This window comes from Ursus americanus, chromosome 19 (genome assembly GCF_024610735.1).
Source record: "Ursus americanus isolate L20-20 chromosome 19, mUrsAme1.1.p, whole genome shotgun sequence".
NCBI lineage: Eukaryota > Metazoa > Chordata > Mammalia > Carnivora > Ursidae > Ursus > Ursus americanus.
Window position 1 is genome coordinate 21808503 of NC_142145.1, and position 22279 is coordinate 21830781.

Below are 22279 nucleotides of genomic sequence, written 5' to 3' on the forward strand. Positions count from 1 at the left end.
TGGCCCCTTGAAGAGGCTCAGTAAATAACTGCTGAATTAAATGAATGTTTTTGTTTTGTTTTGTGTAGGTTTTTTTGTTTGGTTTGGTTTGGTTTTTTTACTTTTAACCTAACTCATCACCTAAATAACCCTAACCAATATGCGATAGCGTTCTAATCTTTGCAAATATGGGTGAGAGCTCCTCCTAAAACTTCACCCTCCAATTTTCCCTCATTTATTCTCAAGAGCATTTTACATGCCTGCATGAGGTTATGTGGCTATGTAATAAATTAAAATAGCTCAATTTTTTTTCCTTTTATACTCATTTAGGAAAGAAAGGCACTTACACACAAATCCCAGTGCAATTTGCTTTTGCTTTTCTTTCTACTTGACAAGTACAACTTTTCTCAAGCATCCCTATCCTCATGATGTTGCATTGGTCTCTACTAGTACATGCATCTTTCTTGAAATTTGAAATTAATTAGGTCCATCTTGACAAAATTTTCTTTTTATCTCAAAAATCTGAAGATAGCTGAGTCTTGTAAACCAATTACTGCCCAATTGTTTTATTTTGGTGGGCTCATTTGCTAGAATAAGCAATATTGTCCTGCTTTGGAAAGCCATCTGGATCTGTCCATGTAGCTTTGTTTTTTTTAAGACTTATTTATTTTAGACAGAGAATGAGCAGTGTGGGGGAGGAGCTGGAGGAGAGAGAGGAACCTGAAGCAGACTCCCCAGCTAGCGAGGAGCCTGACACGGAGCTCAATTTCAGGACTATGAGATCATGACCCAAGCTGAAATCAAGATTCAGCTGCTTAACTGACTGAGCCACTCACACGCCCCTGGACCTGTCCATGTATCTTGAATCCATTTATTACTATACTTTGGAGATGCAGCTCCCATAGCAATCCACATCAAAAACAGGTTTTAAGTAATTTCATCAAGGTTGACAGTGTTCACTTGGGCCTTGAAATGAATGTGCACATCAATCCTGAAGACTACTTAGTACTGTGTATGTCCAGGTGCATCAAAATAAGAAATACATTTTGTAACATGGCATTCTTTTGTGTGTGTGTGTGTGTGTGGAAGACTTTTTAGTTTAGGTTGTGTCCCTTCAGGATAGATAGATCAGAAGGGTCCAGAAAAGAGTAATGAAAATGCTTAGGAATGAGGAATAGAAGGGACCTCAAAAAAGATATGAGGACCTTGGTGAAATAGGAATATATACAGAGGAAATGAACATATTTAAAGAAGAATTACTTGTGACTGAAAAAAATGCTAATAATATTCTGGTTTATAATATTTCAATTCATCTTGCATTTATCATTGATAGATTTTTTTTCCAAGGCACAAGCATACTCAAGATGGACTCTCTTTATGTTTTCTTTACCTAGGTCATATTAACACATTCCACCAAAGTTTTACCTTGATAAGCATGACCAAAGCTTAGTCTCTAAAGAACCTCTTTGTTTCCACTACAAAGTTTGCCCATAGTAAGGAATAGCACTGATTATAGTGTCTCATTCTACATGTAATGATACATTAAATTATCTGGATTTGAGGTTTTGAAAATGCATTCAACAAATACACTTGATTATGTATCTATATGTGTGTTTCTGCTTATAGATACACAGAGAGAACCAGGGAAAATTAAATATAATGGCAAGTTAAGACAGGAATGTTAATATAAGCCCATTGTTTACTCTATAGAATGCATTCTCAATAGGGCATTTATAAATTCTTGGGGCAGGGTAAAAAAAAAGTTTACTCATTTTCTGGAAAAAGTACAGATATATATGACAAACAAACATATACACAGTATATATGTGGTACTAAAGTTTCATGGGAGGGGACATAACTGGGTGATTAGGAAAAAAATATACTTTAAAAAGCTCCTTAGGGAGGCAGTAATGAATTTTTAAAAAGGTTGGAAAACTTAACTGAGTAGTGATTAAAGTTGGGTTACAAAATCCATACTAAAATATTCCTGTTAGGCAAAGCAAAATAGAAAATGTTATAAATGTCAAAATTCTCATAGCTCATGAGACATACCAAATTCTATGAGAAGAAACTGTTTTTTTTTTTTCTAATTTTGTGTAACAGAAGGTTCTTTTATGTGCCTTTATATAGTAGACTTTCAGTTAGTGAGTTTTTCAGGAGATTTTGTTTGCTTCATTTAATACAATGTCAAAATGCCAATGGTGGAGGTGTGCAGCTGGGGGAGATGAAAACAAGACAAGATAATCCAAGTACACAGCTTCAGGACGGTCTGGTTGAATCCAGGGCTGCAAACAAGACCTCAAAAGTCAATGAATTTCATGTTTTTTTAAATGATTATGCCTAAAAACTGTTTCTCTTGACTGAGTGCTTGAAAAAGTCTAGTGGCAGTTAATTTGATTTTATATTCTTTGGTGAGAATCTGGAATGCAGGTATTTAGTGTTGCATAGGTCTTCCCCTCCCCCCACAATGAAAACAGTTTTGCTTTCATATGATTATTTAATCATACACCCTTATTGTAAATTGTTCTAACAACACAGAAAAACTAGAAATAATCATCAATGTTTTCATCATTTCATTAAACTCTCTATATAAGTATATACATTTATATTAATATATACATAAATTTATCTTTTCTTCTATATATAAAGCATGAATCTCTCCATATATTTACATATTAAGTGTGTACATATTATATGTCTATATGTATTATATATATACACATAAGTATACATACACACACACACACACATATAAACATTCATCGAGCTGTACCCTTCATTTTATTTTTAAATCATTAGCTCCTTTTTCGTTCTTTCTAGTCTCATTTAAAAAAATTTTACCAAGCAGAGTGCAGGACTGAAATTAAATTTCTTCTTTGACCAGTTATATCTCACCTCCTCGTGGAAATGGGACTACATTATGTCACAGTTCAGACTGTCACAAGTAATGGGTACAGTAAGGGATCATTTCTCCCTTCCTTCTTGCTGTACCCAGAAACATTATCAACCTAATGGGCAGAACCACTGCTCTCATAGGGAGAGCTAAGGGTCTCACTTAAAGTGGAAACTGTTTTATGCATCAGTGTACACCCACTGACGGGTGGGTATACAAGACGATGCCTGACATGTAGTAGATGCTCAGTAAGTTAAGGAAATGAAAAAGCTGAGTAAAATCCCATGGAGAGGTTGGAGGTCTACATTAATTATGAGATAGGATGTTGAAGCTATGTGTACTTTTCAAAGCACTAACTAAATTTCCAATATTTGCCATGCTCTTGAAATCCAGTAAGGCAAGTTTATTCCTATAGAGATATTCTTCTCTCTTGATTCTACAAATCAGGGTTAGCTAGCTAGGCAGGTGGAACTCTGAAAATAGAACTGCATGACTATAGTCTACTGATCCCAAAATAAAATCTATGCCAGAACATGAGCAAAATGGAGCTCATCCATGCATTCTCTGACATGAAGATATCCTTGATTGGGGACCCCGCCAGTGCCAGCTGTAATATTTGAATTCTACTTTCTTTTGATTTCTTATTAATATGGGAGAGCCATCACAAATAACAACATAGAAGTACTCTAAGATAAGATATTTAGATAAATCATTATCTCTGCCATTCTGGTTTTGCTTCAGTAAACACATTTGGATATTTAGAATTATATTTAACAGTTGGATTCTGACTTTTCCTTTGGATACTTATTTGTGTATAATGCAGCATACATGAGTTTTTCTTTTACGTTTTGTTCCAATGTTTATCTTTTTCAGTTTATATCTTGGTTATGTAAGAAAACTAGAAAAATAAACTTCAAAAACATAACTGAGAATGCACTTCATTTTCATGTCCACTTTTGAAGGAATGCAGTCAAAGGATAACTTGCTTATGTGCAATTGTAAGGAGCTGGGAAATATGAATTGGAAAGCCACTGACCACTGACCACCAGGTCAATTTCAATCCAGGAAGAACAAAGCTTACATAATTCTGCCACCTAATACATCTTGGTTTTGATTTTAAGTGTGTTCTTCTTTTACGTCAGCATGACTGGCCCATCTCCTGGAACTCCCCAGTAAAAGGAAATGCTATGATTTAGGTAATGATTTCTCAAGACACATAGCACAGTCTACTTATAAACCTTCTTCCTGTGAAAGAAACTGAGGTCCCTGATTTCTGGGAAGTTAGTTATTCAGTAGATATCTTCTTTATTATTCTCATTCCAAGTTGCCTTCTGAGAAGACTGTGAGTGAGAAAATAGTTCTGGTACCTTTTATGAATTTCAACCATCTTTTTTTCTTTGCAGGACTGGCTAGTTCCCAGAAAACAAATAGTACTTCTGCAGATACTATTAGGGAAAACTCATACTTCTTTGCAATTTCTCAGAACCTAAGAGAACTGTGTGGAGACCTGAGGAGCTCCAGAGAAGTGCTGTTCCATTTCCTGGCCAGATAGCACTACTTTCTCCATCTTTTCTTCTAGCTCTCCAGCAACCCCACATTCAGCAGAGCTCCTCACTCCCCCTTCAGAGCCTTCATACACACTCACCTTGTGCTTGTCACGCTACACCCCCAACTTTTGCTTTAAATCAAAGGTTAGCAAACTGTTTTGGAAAATAAGGTTTATGAGAACACAGCCACATGTGTTTACCTATTGCCTAGGGCTGCTTCTACGCTCTTAAGTTGAGCAGTTTTGTCAGAAACCATACGGCAGGCAAAGCCAGGAATATCTACTGTGTAGCCCTTTATAGGACATGTTTGCCCATCTCTGTGGTAAACTCAGATTTCCCCCCAAGCCCGTCTGGAGATTTTTCAGAGATTCCTTCAGTTAACTCTCTCCAGAAGATGGACAGTATTTCCTTTCCTTTTTGACTGTGAGTTCCTACAGATAGAAAGTTTAAGGCTGTATTTTTTATATGAATAAAGTTAGTTTTTAGAGCATTCTTAGGTTCACAGTAAAGCTAAGCAGAAAGCATAGGGAGTTCTCATGTACCCTCGTCCTCACACATGCATAACCTCCCCATTATCAACACCGCAATAGTACCTTTGTATAGTCAAACCTACAACGACAGATCATTATAACCCAAAGTCATAACTGGCATTAGGATTCATTCTTGGTGTTGTACGTTCTGTGGGTTTTGATAAAATGTACAATGATGTGCACCCAACATGGTAGTATACAGACTAATTACACTGTCTTAAAAATCCCATGTTCTCTGCTTATTCATCTGTCCTTCCCCTCTAACCCCTGGCAACTACTCATCTTTTTACTGTAGCCACTGCATCTTTTTCCAGAAAGTCACACAGGTGAAATCACACACTATGTAGGCTTTTCCGATTGGCTTCTTTCACTTAGTAATATGCATTTCCTCCATGTCTTCTCATGGCTTGACAGCTCATGTCTTTCTAGTGCTGAAATGCTTGGGTGTACTACATTTTGTTTAGCCACTCACTTACTGAGGGACATCCTGGTTGCTTCCAAGTTCTGGAAGTTATGAATAAAGCTGCTATAAACGTCTCTATGCAGGTTTTTGTGTGGAAATAATTTTCAGTTCACTTGGGTGAATACCAAGGAGAGTAACTTCTGTATTGCATGGTAGGAGTATGTTTATAAAAAACTGCCAAAACTGTCTTCCAAAGTGATTGTACCATTTTATGTTCCTACCAGCAATGAATGAGAGTTGCTATGGCTCCCCATCCTCTTAGCACTTGGTGTTGTCAGTGTTTTAGATTTTGGCTATTCTAATAGGTGTTCAGTGGTATCTCAACATTGTTTTAAATTTGTAATTCCCTAATGATACATGATACTGAACATATTTTCATATGCTTACATGCCATCTCTGAATATTTCTAGTGAGGTGTCTGTTCAGGTCTTTTGCCCATTTTTTAGTTGGATTTTTTTTTTCTTATTTTTGAGTTTTAAGAATTCTTTGCACATTTTGGTTAACAGCCCTTTAACAGATGTATCTTTTGCAAATTTTTCTCCTAGCCTATGAAGGCTGTATTTTTGAAAGGGGCTATGTTGAGTTTTCATTAATTAAACCAATTTATAAAGTATGAGTATAGACTAAAGCACTTTTCGTAGGTTTTTAAAATATTCTCATTACAAAATTAATACTATGTACTATAGGAAATCTGAAGAGAAAGCATGCACACACAAAATTAAAAATCACTGTTTCCTTTCAGTGTACATATAATATATATGTATATCATATATAAAGAATAATATTCATATCATAAAGTATGTTCTAATATATTTAAATCTATCAATATGTTCAATTATTAAAGCATTACATGTTATTCTATAATATTGTTTTAAATGAGGGCACAGAATTCCACCTTACAGTTGTATAGTAACATGACTAATTCCCCATGTTAGATATATTCTTACATTTTATCTTTTAAATAATGCATTGATGAGTGTCTTAACATATATCTTTATTTCTTTAGTACAACTTTCTAGAAATGGAACTATTGTGCCAAAACAGAAAATTTTAGAGCTCTTAATACATTTAACCAAAATATCCTCCAGAAGGCTTTTTTTCCCCTCTAACACCCTTGGAAAACCTATCATGAAAATGCTATAAATATTCAAACATTTTATTTTATGACGTACACTAACTCATACCCATGTACTATATAATCAATTCTTTTTAGAGACAAAATGATAGTGGATAACTTGATCTATTCATTCACACTACACTTGACTCCAGATTAATGTGGCTTGTCATCAAATACCAAATATACTTTAAGAGAATAAAAAGCTAGGGAAAAATAGTTAACATTAAAGACAAGCAAACAAACAAGGAAGCCAGCAAACAAAAAGAAACACCCGTGACTCCAGATCTGAGAGAGGTCTTGGAAGATATTTTAAAAGGTGCTTTCAGTGTCGCTCATATCCTCAGACTAAGAACATAATCTTTCAGTATTCACAAGTGAAAAATTCACTCTCATATGACACTAACTCTGGAATATTTGCCTAAAAATTATTTGCCCCTTACTTCAAAATCACAACAAATACTGACTCCCTTCGAATATTTAAAATGTTTCCCATTCTATGCAATAAGGTCATACCAGTAGGGACTTCCTTTGAGAAGCACGGTGGTAGGGTGGGCTTAGGGCCTGTCAGACTCGAGGTTAAATTCTAACTCTTTGGTAAATCACTTAACCTAGGGGTGCCTGGGTGGCTCAGTAAGCTAAGCATCTGCCTTTTTGCTCAAGTCGTGATCCTGGGTCCTGGGATCAAACCCCATATGGGGCTCCCTGCTCAGCAGGGAGTCTGCTTCTCCCTCTCCCTCTGCCCTACCTTCTGCTCCTGCTCTCTCTCAAATAAATATATAAATAAAATCTTTGATTATTATTTTTAAATCACTTAACCTAGATAAACCTTAACTTCCTTGTCTGTAACAGAGGCAAAACATCTATAACAAAAAGCTTAAATAAGATCAAATATGCAGAGCACCTAGTAACTGACTTTACTATTTTTGTAATTTCTAGTTCTTCAATGCAGAGCAACTCTGTCTCAGGGAATATGCAAGCTCTGGAACAGCACATTCTCAAAGAAAATTAATGGTACCACATGGAAGCTAAGTCTAACCCATGGATAGCTTATAAAACTGCAGTTCTGCCCAGTGCTAACAATACCTAGCCAGGACAGACAGCTAGTAAGAAAAAGCGTATTATTGAGGGTATAACATTGGAAAGAGATGGAATTCAAGTATTTCAGTAATAACAATGAGAAAAAGAACACAGAAAAGAAGCCACACTTAAGCATTATATTTTGCCACTGAAAGTCCAGGCAATTTTTGGATATTCTGATTTTTGTCTAAAAGATTTTCCCCAAGATTAGGTGGCATTGTAATGCCACCAAATAAATAATGCTTACATTCTGGTTCCACAGCTGAGTGATAGCTTCTGACTAGAAATTGAATGAACAGTTTAATGGTAGTTCAAACAGTAGCAAATAGTTGTTTGCCAGTTTACAATCACTTATTCTCATTCACTCTCTGTCATTTTCTGAGCTATGTTGCAGTTAAGAAAGCTGTCATACAAAATGAAAGTGGCTTTTTCAAGCAGAAAACAAATGTACTCTGGCTGGCAGACTGGCATTTAATCATTCAGTCTCTTAGCGTCATTACTCTGCTGCTAGCATAAAACATCCTGCATTGTTTATGGAGGAGGAGATGGGCTGTAAACACTTGGCCCTTACCAACCTCTGCAAGTAGGTGCCACCAGGTCTTTTTTAGACCTCTGGGAAGTGATCTTTCTTGGAGGGGCATCTTGCTTTATCAGCTGCGGTAGGGTAGAATGTCTCTGGACCTGTGACCCCCATATTCATTATCTCCAGAATAAGGGGTGAGGGTATTAGAAGGCAGCTCTCACTCTTTGGCTTGGTTCATGGTATCACCCTCCATGGCTCAAGGATTTGAAGCTATTTAAATTACAAGTCTGCTGTATCCTTCTCTGTTCCCTTCCCTAATTACATAAATCAGTTAACAAAAGACTGATGTCTTCTGGTAAAACTAAAATTAATATATCCTCAGTTTTAGAAAACTCTGGCTTTTCCAAATGATTTGTGTACATCCAGAGTTCTGTCTCTTTTCCCCCATTTTAGTGGATTGATGCCTCTGGGGAGAAAGGGAAGGGTATTGATAAAATTCGCCCATATAGAGCAGGGTCAAATCAAGCATACCCACAGGTGGACACTGTTTTTCCTGGCACCTAACCCAGGTGGCTCAGAATCAGGTAATACTATTACTAAAGTTCAACAACAGCAAATTTTCCTCTGGACTCCAGCTGTACCCTCCAGCTACAAGGGTAAAATGGAGATGTTCTGTTACTGACGAAACAGTATAGTTGTATATTTGTCTTCATCCTGGTTGCATATATAATGTGCCAGGTAAGATGTTTCCTTCTGAAATCATGGTTTCAGCTCCCTTGAGCAAAGGGAACGTTTTGATGAATAGTTTTAATACAGCAACTTCAAGAAAGAGTCAAATTTTGACATTCTCTCCAAGCATCATACACGCATATTCACGCTAAGCTTTCCATATGTATGTCTTTTAGAATAATTCTTTAGATTACAATACTCTATTTTAATTGTTTCTCAGTTGAGGGCTATTAACACTGCACTAAATTGGACTAATTCAAAAAAGTAAAAATGATACTCCTCCATCATCTACTCAACACTGTTCGAATTCTTCACTTTCCAATGGTGTATTCAAGTGTTGTCTCCGTGAAATCCATAAAATCCATCTATTATAGAAGACAGACTGAAGAAGGTTCTCATTCCTTCTTCTATGCTTTGGCATTGGGGATTTCTCTGTGACGAGCCCAGGGTAAATTATTAGAAGTGTGGCTATCATGGTTTCCACTCAAACCACCATTTGGTGAGTATCATGTCTTCTAGTTCTTGAAAAATAGAAACTGATATTTAAAAGACCAGACATATTGACAAGGAGGATTACCAAACATGAAAAGAGACTAAACTAGAATTGTAAAATATGGGAGAAAGTGTGAGACTGAACTTAGGAAAACTTATTGAGAATGTATCATTAAAAAAAGACACAATAGGCCCAAAATGGTGTTACAAGTGCTGAGCCCCACTTCAGCAAACCAAGGCTTAACGCCTAATCTAATTGCAGTTGCAACCTCTCCAAGGAGTCCTAGTAAACCTGGAATTTCATGGCCAACACTTGTGTGGTAACCCACCTGATAGACCGCGTTGGTCCCCTAAAGAAGGATAAGATAATCCACTCTTTCCTTGTCTCCACCCCGGTCTATGTATAAGTCCCTTATTTTGTTTAGCTCTTCAGACCCCCTTTCTATTCTCTAGATGGGACACTGCCCCATTCATGAATCGTTGAACAAAATCAATTTGATCTTTAAATTTACTCAGTTGAATTTTGTCTTTTAACAGGATCAGATCAGTGATTTATATTGTTTCCATTTATATGTCCAAAATACTGATGTAGTCTCTGGAGCTTGCACTGGCTTAAGATCTTTTTGAAATAAAGTGTGTTATAAGTAAATAAAAGGCAGCTGCCTTTAGGCCTCTGTGTTCCTTTTGTTCTTTACAAACGAGCTTCGCACAATCTTCTAAACCTAATTAGATTACCCACAAGAGGTTCTAGAAGTTCAACTCTTCTGGAAAAGTCTGTTCTGCAAAAACAAGCTCCATTTTCCCCTTGCATAAAGTATCAGGATTAATCACTGCCAAATTTGCAAGTACATTTGTATCTCCACTGAAATTCAGCACCTTACTGAGCTCTAAGACATAGGAAATGAGAGAAATACCAAGAATACTTTCACAGGAGAATGTGAAGAGAAATGTCTTACCCACCAGCTCCCAGGACTCAGCTTCAGGAGCTCAAGTTAAAACTGTCACATATTATCGAGAGTTGATAATAGGTTATATGCTTCCAGTAAGAAACAGAAACAGAAAGGCCAGAGGGAAACATAAGCTAAAACTGGTTAAAATGAGATATTTGTGTTATTCAAGTGCCAGGAGGAAATTTACACCCATGCACAATTTTGTGAATCGCCTGCTCCACTGCATGTTTGGGCCATCTTTTCTGCAATGGTTTCATCTTTCGTCTCCACATCGTGCAGCCACGTATGGGTCCTTGTTATTAGATCTGGTTTTATTTCCACTCCTTGCGGGAAACTGTTTAATGCCTCTGTCAGAGCAGACAGTGCTTGGAACGTTTTAATCTCGTAAAACATTCTTCTCAGTTACACAGGGGAGTCTGCTTTTGAGTTTCTACTGTTATCATGAACGATAAGGGGCCTGCATGCACATCTCTTTCCAATTTATTACATTAACATCTCTAACATCTCAGATCATTTTAAGTTATTGTCATGTATCATGTGCTTCCAACAGTTAGCAAGTGCATTCTAAAGTTATCTCTGTAAATATATCCATTTTACTTTTGGTATGCAACAGCCGTTTGAATGGTGGTGGTGGGAAGGTGCTGGAATGATCTGTGGACAAGCACATGATATTCCCATGTAGAACACCAGGAGGACAGAGTAGTCAGTACGGAAGACACTGGTATAGGGGAAGTGGGAATGGGATCAACAGGAAGATATAAGGTGGGAAAGAGGAATAAAATGATTCCTACAGTTCTGGTTTGGGCGTATGGGAAAGTTGCCAGAGGTAGTGTCCTGGAAATCATTCTGAGGAATTACTTGCTACGGCATTTAATTAAATAGCAGTGATTACACAGATAACTGAAAGCAACATATTGTTCATTTGTTCATATATTCATTCATACATTCATCAGGTCACTTGTTTCTACCTGTATTGAATATTTACTGGGATCCTAATAATCTCTAAGAATACAAAGATAAGGAATATATGAGCTCTGCTCTCGAGGAGCTCACATTCTGAAGGGATATCAGACAGGTGCCCGAAATCCTTTAATACAGTGCGAGCCAGCCACGTTTAAGCAGAAGGATGTGTGAACACGACTACCACAGCCCAGAAGATGGAGATGCTACTTCTACCGCATTGGAGGAGAACAAAGGGGGGGGCAGAAAAGCAGAGGAGAAAGAGGCAAGAAGAAGACTCTCCAGAAGAGAGATTTAATCTGGGCCTTAGAGAATCAGTAAGGATCCACCAGGAAGAAAATAATGAAAGGACCATTTCAAGTGGAGGATATAAGAGGCAGAGAAAATTCCAAAGATTGTCCCTTACCCTCCTGCCAAACTCCATCGCCTTCAAAGCCATGATCTTTCACTGTAATCTCCACAAAATGATACCCATTCTATACACCAACCCCCCCTCCCCACACACTAAGACCTTGACTTCTGCTCATTGACAAATAACAAAAGGTTTAGAACTCTTCCAGCAAACTGTGCTTTATGATGGGGTCAGACAGAATAGGATACAACCTTCGACCTGGAAAATGAAAGCAGGACAATTTCCTGCTTACATTGGAAGTCTGTCTTGTCTGAAGAAAGATACCCAAGGCATAAACTGTTGTTACACAACCAATGAGGAAGAGAGGCTTACTGTATTCAATATAATCAAGGAATTCAGGCCAATTAAGACATATGGATGGACAGACTAGAAGGCAAAAAGTACAGTGGGAACAATGTTTTGTTCCAAAAAATGTACATTTTTTCCAGGACATTTGGGGGGGGGGGGGAAGGTAACCTTAGCCAAGAGTGGTTGGCAAAAAGCAACATAACTATAGCTCCTTCTTAGTGGACTTCCCAAAGCCCTCTCCAGGGACTACAGGTTTGGTGCAGGAGGAATGAGCTAAGGTTTGTGCTGTGCACAAAGAATGGCTTTATATTTTCCTACCATACTGATACTATTGATGAAGTTCTTAAGTAAGTCCCTCCCTTTTAGCCCTGGGGGCGGGATGGGGGCAGGCGCTGTCCAATGTCCTGATTTGAACTCTCCAGCAATAAAATAAAATTAAAATCCTTCTACATGTTTTCAAAGACATAATTGGCATTATAATTCTAGAGTGACTTCTTTTCCCAGCAGATATCACTTTCTTATATTGATAATATACCGTAAGCATTGAACTGACTTTCAAAAAAAAGACTCTGAATGCTTATTATGATTCTCAAGCACTCCAAGTTATTGGGATCGGTGGCTTCATTTGGAAACATTTTATTTGTTTTTATAATAAAAAGCACATAATTGTTATTAGTCCCATGATTCCTTCTGTTGAATACAATAGTGCCTGCCTTTACCCCAGACTTCATTGCTTTTTATTCTGCATTATGTGCTTTATTGATTTTTCTGTTACTATTATTTCCTTCAATAAACCATTGTAAAATAACATGGATTTTCCTCTTTAATTTTCTCTGACTCCATTCCCACCCACAGCCTTCCCAGAGCTGCACTGCTCCTTCTTACCTCATGCCTGCTCTCATGTTCCTCCCCCATGACACTGTGTCAAAATTTTAGGGGGGAATGCAAATAAATTTCCCCTTTCTCCTTCTGAGTTTAGAACCAAGTGGAAAATTTTTCAAAAATATACAGGTGACAAACAGAGATCAAAATGTTAGCCTTTACTACTGATTAAGCTGGTGGGAGAGAGCAGCTTCTGGCTGGTCACAGTCCTTCTGTGAATTAGACAGACATAGTCATACAGTCACACGGCCCTACAATATCTCAGTCCTTGCCAACACAAGGAGATTCCCCATGTTCAGCAAAGCTGAGCATCTGTGTGTCCTTGGTACAGGCTGGCTCTGAAAGAGAGGAACAAGAAGGGCAGAGCCCAGATTGTGAGGTCCAGTATATTCTGCGCTAAGTTCCTGTTTGCAAACCCATCACTGAAGTAAGTTTCTGCCTGTTTCAAGTTGAAGAGTATGTGAGAGTTCCAAGAATGGCCAAGAGGCTTCCCCCCGTAGAAGAGACTTGGGTGGAACATGAGGTTTACTGGAACCATGTGGTAGGTATTGGAAGATTCAGTTTCCAAGAAAATACTCATAAAATATCCACTAGCCCTTATAAGTTAGTGCAGAAGTAACTAAAACTCCAGCATTTTCTCTTTCCTCTCTCTGTTCTCACATTTGGTACATTTATAACCTACGTGGATGTTGAGATTATTCCTCAGAACATATCAAATTTTGTGGCTCGAGGCTACTATTCTCAGTAGTTGAACAATTTTAATGTTACCAGGTGAAAATGCCAAGCACTACTATGATCCTGAACAACAAAAGGCAAACCTTTGTTGACTTGAAACTGAAATGAATGATGTAGTCACTGAAAACAGAAAGTAAAATTAATCATATCGCTTATGTTCTTGACCTGTGCTTCTCATATCAAAGATGGAAATTGAGTTTTCTTGATACTTAGTTGCTGACATTTTAATTTCTGAAGAGGTGGTATTTCCCAGATTAATACATTTAAGAGTTAAAAGTATAACTACTTCATTTAGATGAAACAGAGAACTGCATGATTTGGTCAACAATCATTTCCTTGCCCTGCTCCAAATCCTGGCTTTTGGCATATGTGAAGAAAACTGTCTTATTTAGAGAAAGTAGTCTAGGGGTTGGACGTGAGATTATAAGAAATTCATGGAATTCACTGGACATAAGAGGCTCAGAAAAAGGAGTTTGCCTGGGAATCCTCAAGGCTTTGCCTCTACCTTTTCTCTCTACACTTAAGCACACCAATGTCTCCGTACTGGCGCCCCATCATGCTAATCATTCACAGTTATTTGTTTTATTTTCACCAATGACTGGTCTAGGATCATTTACTGCACAGTCCCTGGCAATACCAACCGCACTTATTAGATATACCAAGTTTGGTGATATGCAGCAGGGCTGTTTCCGGTTCTTTATTTTGATCTGTTATCCTACTTTCTATTCTTGGGCTAATACTACACTCAAGCAGGAATCTTGTGTGTGAGTGTGTGTGTGTGTGTGGGGGGGGTTAACCACCTTCATCATAGTAATCATCTTCTTTATCATCAGCATTTGTTAAATGCCTACTATGTGCAAGGTCCTAAGCTAATTACTTCATATCCATTATTATAGCCAATCTTTATAAAACCCAATAAAGCAAGAATATCTTTATTGTAAAGATGAGGAAACTGGGACTTAAAGTTAAAACTTGCCCAAGCTTCTATAGCCTGCAAGTGGGAGGGTTGAAATGCAAAATCAACTCCATCTAACTGCAGTGATCACACACTTAAACTTCTCCAGTACACTGTCTCCCAGGACAAGACTTTAGGGATCATCATGTACAGCAGTTCTCAGCACTGGCTGCACATCTGAATCACCTGGCGAGCTTTGGCAAAGTACTGATGACCAAAGTCCAGCTCACACAAATAAAATTAGAATGCCCAGGGATAGGGGTGCCTGGGTGGCTCAGCAAGTTAAGCATCCAACTCTTGATTTTTGGCTCAGTCATGATCTCAGGATTGTGAGATCGAACCCCACATTGGGTCCCATGCTGGACATGGAGCCTGCTTGAGATTCTCTCTCTCCCCCCCCCTTTGCTCCCCACTCCCCCTCTCTAAAAAAAGAATAAAAAGGAAAAAGAAAAAAAATTAAGAAAAAAGAATACCTAGGGATAAAACTCAGACATTAACATTTTTAAATGGATTGCAGTATGCCTCCAAGGTTGAAAACCACTGATTTAGTCCTATATGCTTATTTACTCATGAGAAAACTAAGGCTCAAAAATGGAATATAACTTGTCCCAAATCTCATACTAGTTTAATGATAGAAAAGGATCTAGAACCCAAGTACTCTAATTTATAGTCCGGTGGTCTCTTCAGCTTCCTTAGCATTGTTTATATGGAGTGGTGGCTGAAAAAGTTCTCCATACATCTACATACAGGCCATGTCACAGGTTCCTTACCACGTCAAAGTCTGAGGCCAGGAAAAGCAAGAAGAACAAAACTGACCAGGATCATCCATCCTTCTGGTGGCTGGTACACAACAACCACTTACTTGGTATAAAGTCAAGGGACCAGGAGTCTCCTCTCACAGACAAACAAACTTATTTGAAACTTTTCCAAACGTTTGTTCTCTTGCTTATCGACAACTAAATTCTCCTAATACTCTTACTTGGTAATTAGAAATAAAACTGGAATGCAACCTTGCAGAAGTATACACTACCTTAGGTCCAAAGTGTCAATGGTTAATCACACACATACACACACACACACACACACACACACACACACACACCCCTTTTCCCAAGAGCAGATTGTTGAGAAAGGAGATCAGAAAGCTCAAAGGGCTAGCTCAGTGAAGAATATTAAGGAGGGCACACATTGCATGGAGCACTGGGTGTTATATGCAAATAATGAATCATGGAACGCTACATCAAAAGTTAATGATGTACTGTATGGTGACTATCATATAATAATAACAATAATAATAATAATAATAAAGAAAGAAAGCTCAAAGTCACAAGCCAAAATACAAAAGGAGAGTCTAAGAACTGGAAAGACAAACCTTACTGGAATCTTAATATTGCCTGGGCTTTCACAATTGCATAGGAATCTACATATACGGACTGAAATTACAGCCCACGTATAACTCCCTGAATGAAGACAGGAAGAAAATTCTCTTGGTGATGAGGGGGATAAATTATTCCTGCAATTTCTTTAAACTTTTTGTAATGGAAAGTCTCACATATACTTCAAAAAATAAATAATTAAATGACTGCCTAGATGTCAATATTATTGATACATTATTATTATTACTATAATAGTAGTGTTGGTATTAGTAATACTAATAATAATATTCTTTTGCCAATCTTGACATGCAGCATTGAACATTTCCCTTTCTAGATGCTCAGAAAGTTATCAAATGTGACATATTTCTGAAGAAAGATTCAGAGCTCCAAAAATATGGGCCTTGCTCTTTGCTTTGTACACAAATCAAAGAAGAGACTTATATACAGGGCATAATTCTAGCTAGAGGTTTTGTTATTTCTGTTTTCATACAATCCATTTGTTTCCACAATATACATCAACAGCCCAAACTAAGTTTTATATGCTAAATTTGGCCTTCTACATATATAGATGATACCCTGAAATGTTCAGGTAGCATATAGAGCTTCTGACTGCCAACCAGTGGCACAATTTGACAGTATATTTGTATAGCAGTGTTTTGTGTTTTGAATATTTTATTGCCTTCTGTCTTCATTATTTTATAAAAACAAATGGAAGATGAAAATGCTGATACAAGAAGTATAGATCTCGTAAACCTAATATAGTTGAGACAAAGATGGAAATCGCTCTGAGGGCCAAAAGTGGTAAATCAACAAGACACTCACTGGGCTTATGTCAGTTCTCTGTTTGCTCAATTGTGAATGGAAGATAACAAACAAGAACATATTTGAAATTCTAGAAATAAATCAGAGAGGTTTGTGTAAAAGACAAAATATATTTGAAGAGAAACTAGGTCTCTGGGCCTGGGTCTACCATCCCCTACTTTTAGAATATGTAAATTTATTGTTTAGCCTTTATACAATCAAATCTGATATGCAATATTAAAAATACATTATAAACAATAGTAGGATATGTTCTGTATAGCTATTATAGGCTCTGAAATAAACCCATTCCATGATCACAATTTTCTTTTTCTGAATGCTGGGATAAGGGTAATATAACAATTATTTTTGGCTTATAAAATCACACACGTTTATAAACACACAAGAATGATTCTTGTCCCTTCAAGTCCAGTCTTATACCAGCCACATGTCAAGAAGGAAAATGGTTGGCATGCATGATAAAAAATCTCAACAATGAAGACAGGATCCGCCAGAATACATGTTTCTTCTATAATTAATTATGATTGCCTCATTGATCACAACCACATTTTTATACACTCTCTTCTCATCCAAGGAAATCATACATACTTCATTTTGGAGAATTAAAAGGACAACCCCTGTCTAAGTAGTTTGTTTCATTTATTTCAATTTACTTACCCCTTAGCAACATGCCTGACATATACCACGTGCTCAATATATCTTTTAACTGACTTCATCTGATAGTGCCAAAGTTATAAAAATGCTATTATTTATTCATTCATTCATAAATCCATTTACCTATCAATATAGACTATATCCTTAATGTGTCCCATTTCCTTGGCCAAGAGAAAAATGCCTTAAAACAGAGGTTCCTGCCTTCAAGATCAGTATATCTAGAAAGAGGTATTAACTATAAATCACAAATCTTACTGTAAAGCAGAAAATCACAAATGATGCAATTAAGAGAAATAAACTATTTGGAAGATAGAGGGAAAAATAACTCTGACTACAGGTAGCAGAATGAGATTAATAAAAGAGCTGGCATTCGAATTGGGTCTTCAAACAATGAGTAGAATTTTGAGTAGGGAAGGAGGAAGAAGCTTCTTTTACTGGTAACATGGGTGTTAGAAGTACAGAAAAATAATTCTCAGTTTTGCACCAAAAAAATCTTTAAACATATATATTTTTGACATGTGGCTGAACTAGGGATGAAGTAAGGGAATACCATGACAATAAAAGGGGTGGGGGATGAGCCCACAAAGGTAGTACAGCTGTAGCAGGCATTAACTACTGATCAATGATGTTCTAGAGTCATGAGGCTTAAGGAGGGCTTGAGTAATGAAGAGTAGAGGACACACAACTTTGGGAGCCTAGTAAATGCACGATTGCACTAAAAGAAAGAAAAAAAAGTCTTCGTAAGGTAGGTTTCCGAAAGAACAACAAATTCAACATGTAATCAAGAAAAACAACTGTACCTTAGGGAGTACTGGGATACTTGTGTTTTGGATTTGATTTTAAGTTTAGTAGAAGAAATGGGAAAAAGACTCTAATGACAATTCCCAATTAAAAATCTACCTTCGAGCAGGCTCAGAGCTGGAACTGACTCTTCCTATATGGCCTCCAAAACTACAAGCTGGGAATTTAAATTAATTCTGAATTAGTAACCCTTAGGTAATTGGATAGACTGACCCACATGCAAACATTTCACAGAACTGAAATTTCAACACAGGCTATATAATATTCATATCTATATATTTATAACTCTATCTGGTTTGTGGGATATTAAACAAAATGATTAGGTGCAACAGAAGAAATAGTGAGATAAAAGTTAAATCTAATGACAGCACCCAAAATGCATGAAAAAATCCCTCAAAATATGTGAAAAGTAATTATAAAGGTAAAGGCATAAGGCAAAGACAACACGTAATTTTGCAGTGTTGTCTTTGGCAATATTGAATATTGTAATAGATGCAAAAGTCAAAGAGAAAGATAATGGATGAGAACTTCTCAGAGTTAATGCAAAACACACCATTCTGGAATCCTAACATATTGTAAGCAGGATAAATAAAATTGAATTTATAAGTAGACGTATAATAATGAAATTGCAGAATGTGAAAGGCAATGAGATAATCTTAAAGAACCACCGAAGAGAAAAGAAAATCTCCTTAAATACTATTAGTTATACTGATAGATAAGTTCTCAGCAATAATCTTGGAACCTGTAAGCTACAGAATTCTACATTCAAAGAACTAGATAAATTAACTTTCATCCTAGAATTCTACATACAATGAAGCTATCTTTTAAGAATGAAGATGAGACTCCTGATTTCTGCGTGCTATATGGAAATCTGGAAAAGAATGTCACTCCCATTTTTTACAACAACAATAAAACTCACTGGACAATGGTAAATTCCTAACTTTGCTCAAAGTTATCAGAGAGCTGCTATTGCGGGGCGACCAGTTCGCCAAAAATCTGGGAAAGACAGGCACCTCCAAGTATGACAGGAACACAAGGACTTGGCTAGCTTTGGTTTGCTACCTCAAGGTGCCATATGTGCTAGTGATAATTCAGCTAAAATTTTTAAATGAATTGGTTAAGGCCAAGCGTGAGCCAATATGAAAGAAAACAAAACTGTTAGAAAAGCAGGGGCTACCAACAGCAGCCATAGAGTAGGATTCCTCACAATTCCAAGTGACCTGCTCTACAGACAAACCCAGCAGATTTTGTCACTGAAGTACCACCAACACAGCTACAGGGGACCTCTGAGGAGTTCACCAACTTTTGCCCCACAAGTATTTGTGTTTGCTGATGCCAGTCACCAGACTCCTTCCCTGTTTCCCCCCACCCCTGCCCTGCCGGAATCCAGAAACTACACCAGCAGCTAGTCCAGCCCACTGCATCTGTGTGAGTTCAAGACACCAGCCTAGATGCCCCAGTGCCTGACTCCCAGGGACATGCATACAGTTGGGGCTAGCCCCTCTGGCTGTGCACTTGCATGCTTCAGGCCTGGCCCCTGTTACCATTTAACTGTCCTGCAGTGTGCATGCCCAAAGGGAAACTCAGCCACAGGAGAACACACCAATAGCCTGGGTTCCCACAGCTGCTTGTGAGCCCAGAGTAGGTCACTGGCCTGCAACACTGCATGCACCTGAAGCTAGTCCCTCTAGCTGTGCACCTGCAGGCTCTGGGCCTGATCTCTGTCACCAGCCTCCACCGCTGGGTGCCCATGGGGACACTAAAAGCCATGGTCGTTCAGTGTCATAGCCAGGGCCTCTAAAGCTGCCTATGAGAGACCATAGTTAACTTCAGCCATTTCTGGCCCACCCTGCACCCTGGCTATGTATTTAGCAAACTTATTTATTAGAACTTCTGGACACACGGACAGATTGTGTTTTTTAGCCTCCCTTATAGTTAGATATAGCCATGTGACTGAGTCCTGGTCAATTTGATGTGAAGTGATGGATCACTTCCTGGTCTGATTCATAAAATCCTCTCAGGCCTACTACCCCATGCCTTTTTCCCTCTGGGAACCCTGAATCAAAGATACACGGAAGCAGAATCCTATTATCACCACTTGGAAGAAAGCCCACATCCCAGCAACAACTGCTTTTCAGCTTTACATGAGGGCTTAATTTCTATTGCATTAACCTACTAATATCTGGCAATTTATATACAGGCATACCTTTTACATACATTTTATTATGCTCTGCTTTATTACACTTCACAGATACTGAGGGGTTGTTTTTAAAAATTGAAGGTTTGTGGCAATTCTTCATCCAGCAAGTCTACTGGAACCATTTTTCCAATAGCATTTGGTCACTTTGTGTCTCCATGTCACATTCTGATAATTCTCACACTACTTCAAACTTTTTTCATTACTATTACATTTGATACAGTGACGTGTGGTAAGTGATCTTTGATGATACCATTATAATTGTTTTGGGGTGCCACGAACCATGGCCATATAAGACAGGAAACTTACTTGATAAATGTTGTATGTGTTCTGACTGTTCCACTGACCAGGCATTTCCCTGCCTCTCTCCCTCTCCTCAGGCATCTCTAGTTCCCCAAACATAACAATATTGAAATCAGGTCAATTAATGACCCTCCAATGGCTTCTAAGTATTCAAGTGAAAGGAAGAGTCTTTGGCCTTTCAATTTAAATCCAAAGCTAGAAATGGTTACAGCTAGTGAGAAAGGCATATCAAAAGCCAGGACAGGCCAAAAGCTAGGCCTCTTGTACCAAACAGTTAGCCAAGTTGTGAATGCAAAGAAAAAGTGCTTGAGAGAAATCAAAGTGCCACTCTAGTGAACACACAAAGGATCACAAAGCAAAACAGCCTTATTGCTGACACGGAGGAAGTTCTGGTGGTCTGGGCAGGAATACCAAACCAAACACAACACAGCTTACGCCAAAGCCTAATCCAGAGCAAAGCCCTAACTCTCTTCAATTCGGTGAAAACTGGAAAAGATAGGGAAGCTGCCGAAGAAAAATTCGAAGCTAGCAGAGTCTGGCTCAGTCATAAGGCTTCAGAAGCCACCTCCATAACATCAAAGTGCAAAATAAGCCAGCAAGTGCTGATGGAGAAGCTGCAGCATATGGTACAGAAGATCTACCGAAGATGATTAATACAAGTGGCTACACTAAACAATGGATTTTCAGTGTAGACAAAACAGCCTAATCTTGAAAAAAGATGCCATCAAAGACTTCCATAGCTGGAGAAGAGAAGTCAATGTCTGGCTTTTAAGTTTCAAAGGACAGTCTGACTACTTGTCAGGGGCTAACACAGCTGATGACTTTAAGTTGAAGCCAATGTTCATTTACCATTCTGAAAATCCTAGGACCCTTAAGAAATCTGCTAAATCTATTTCACCTGTGCTCTATAAAAGGAACAAGCTGGATGACAGCACATCTGTTTATAACATGGTTTGATGAATATTTTAAGCCCACTGTTGACACCTACTGCTAAGAAAAAAAAAAAAAAAGATTCCTTTCAAAATATTCCTGTTCATCAACAATGTACCTACTCACCCAAGAGTTCTAATGGAGATGTACAATGAGATTAATGTTGTTTTCATGCCTGCTAAGACAACATCTATTCTGCAGCCCATAGATCAAGGAATAATTTTGACTTTCAAATCTTATTATTTAAGAAATACATTTTGTAAGGCTATAATCACCATTGAGAGTGACTCCTCTGCTGGATCTGAGCAAAGAAAATTGAATATCTTTCAGAAAGGATTTACCATTGTAGATTTAAGAGCATCTGTGATTCATGGGAAAAGGTCAAAATAGCAACATTTACAGTTCAGAAGAAGCTTATGCCAACCTTTATGGATGACTTGAAGACTTCAGTGGTGGAAGTCATTGCAGATGTGGTGGAAACAGCAAGAGGACAGAATTACAAGTGGAGCCTGAAGACAGGACTGAATTGCTGCCATCTCATGAAAAATGTATCAGATGAGGGGTTGCTTATTAGGGATAAGCAAAGAAAGAGGTTTTTTGAGATGGAATGGTGAAGATACTGTGAAGACTGTTGAAAAATAAAAACAAACTATTTAGAATAATACAT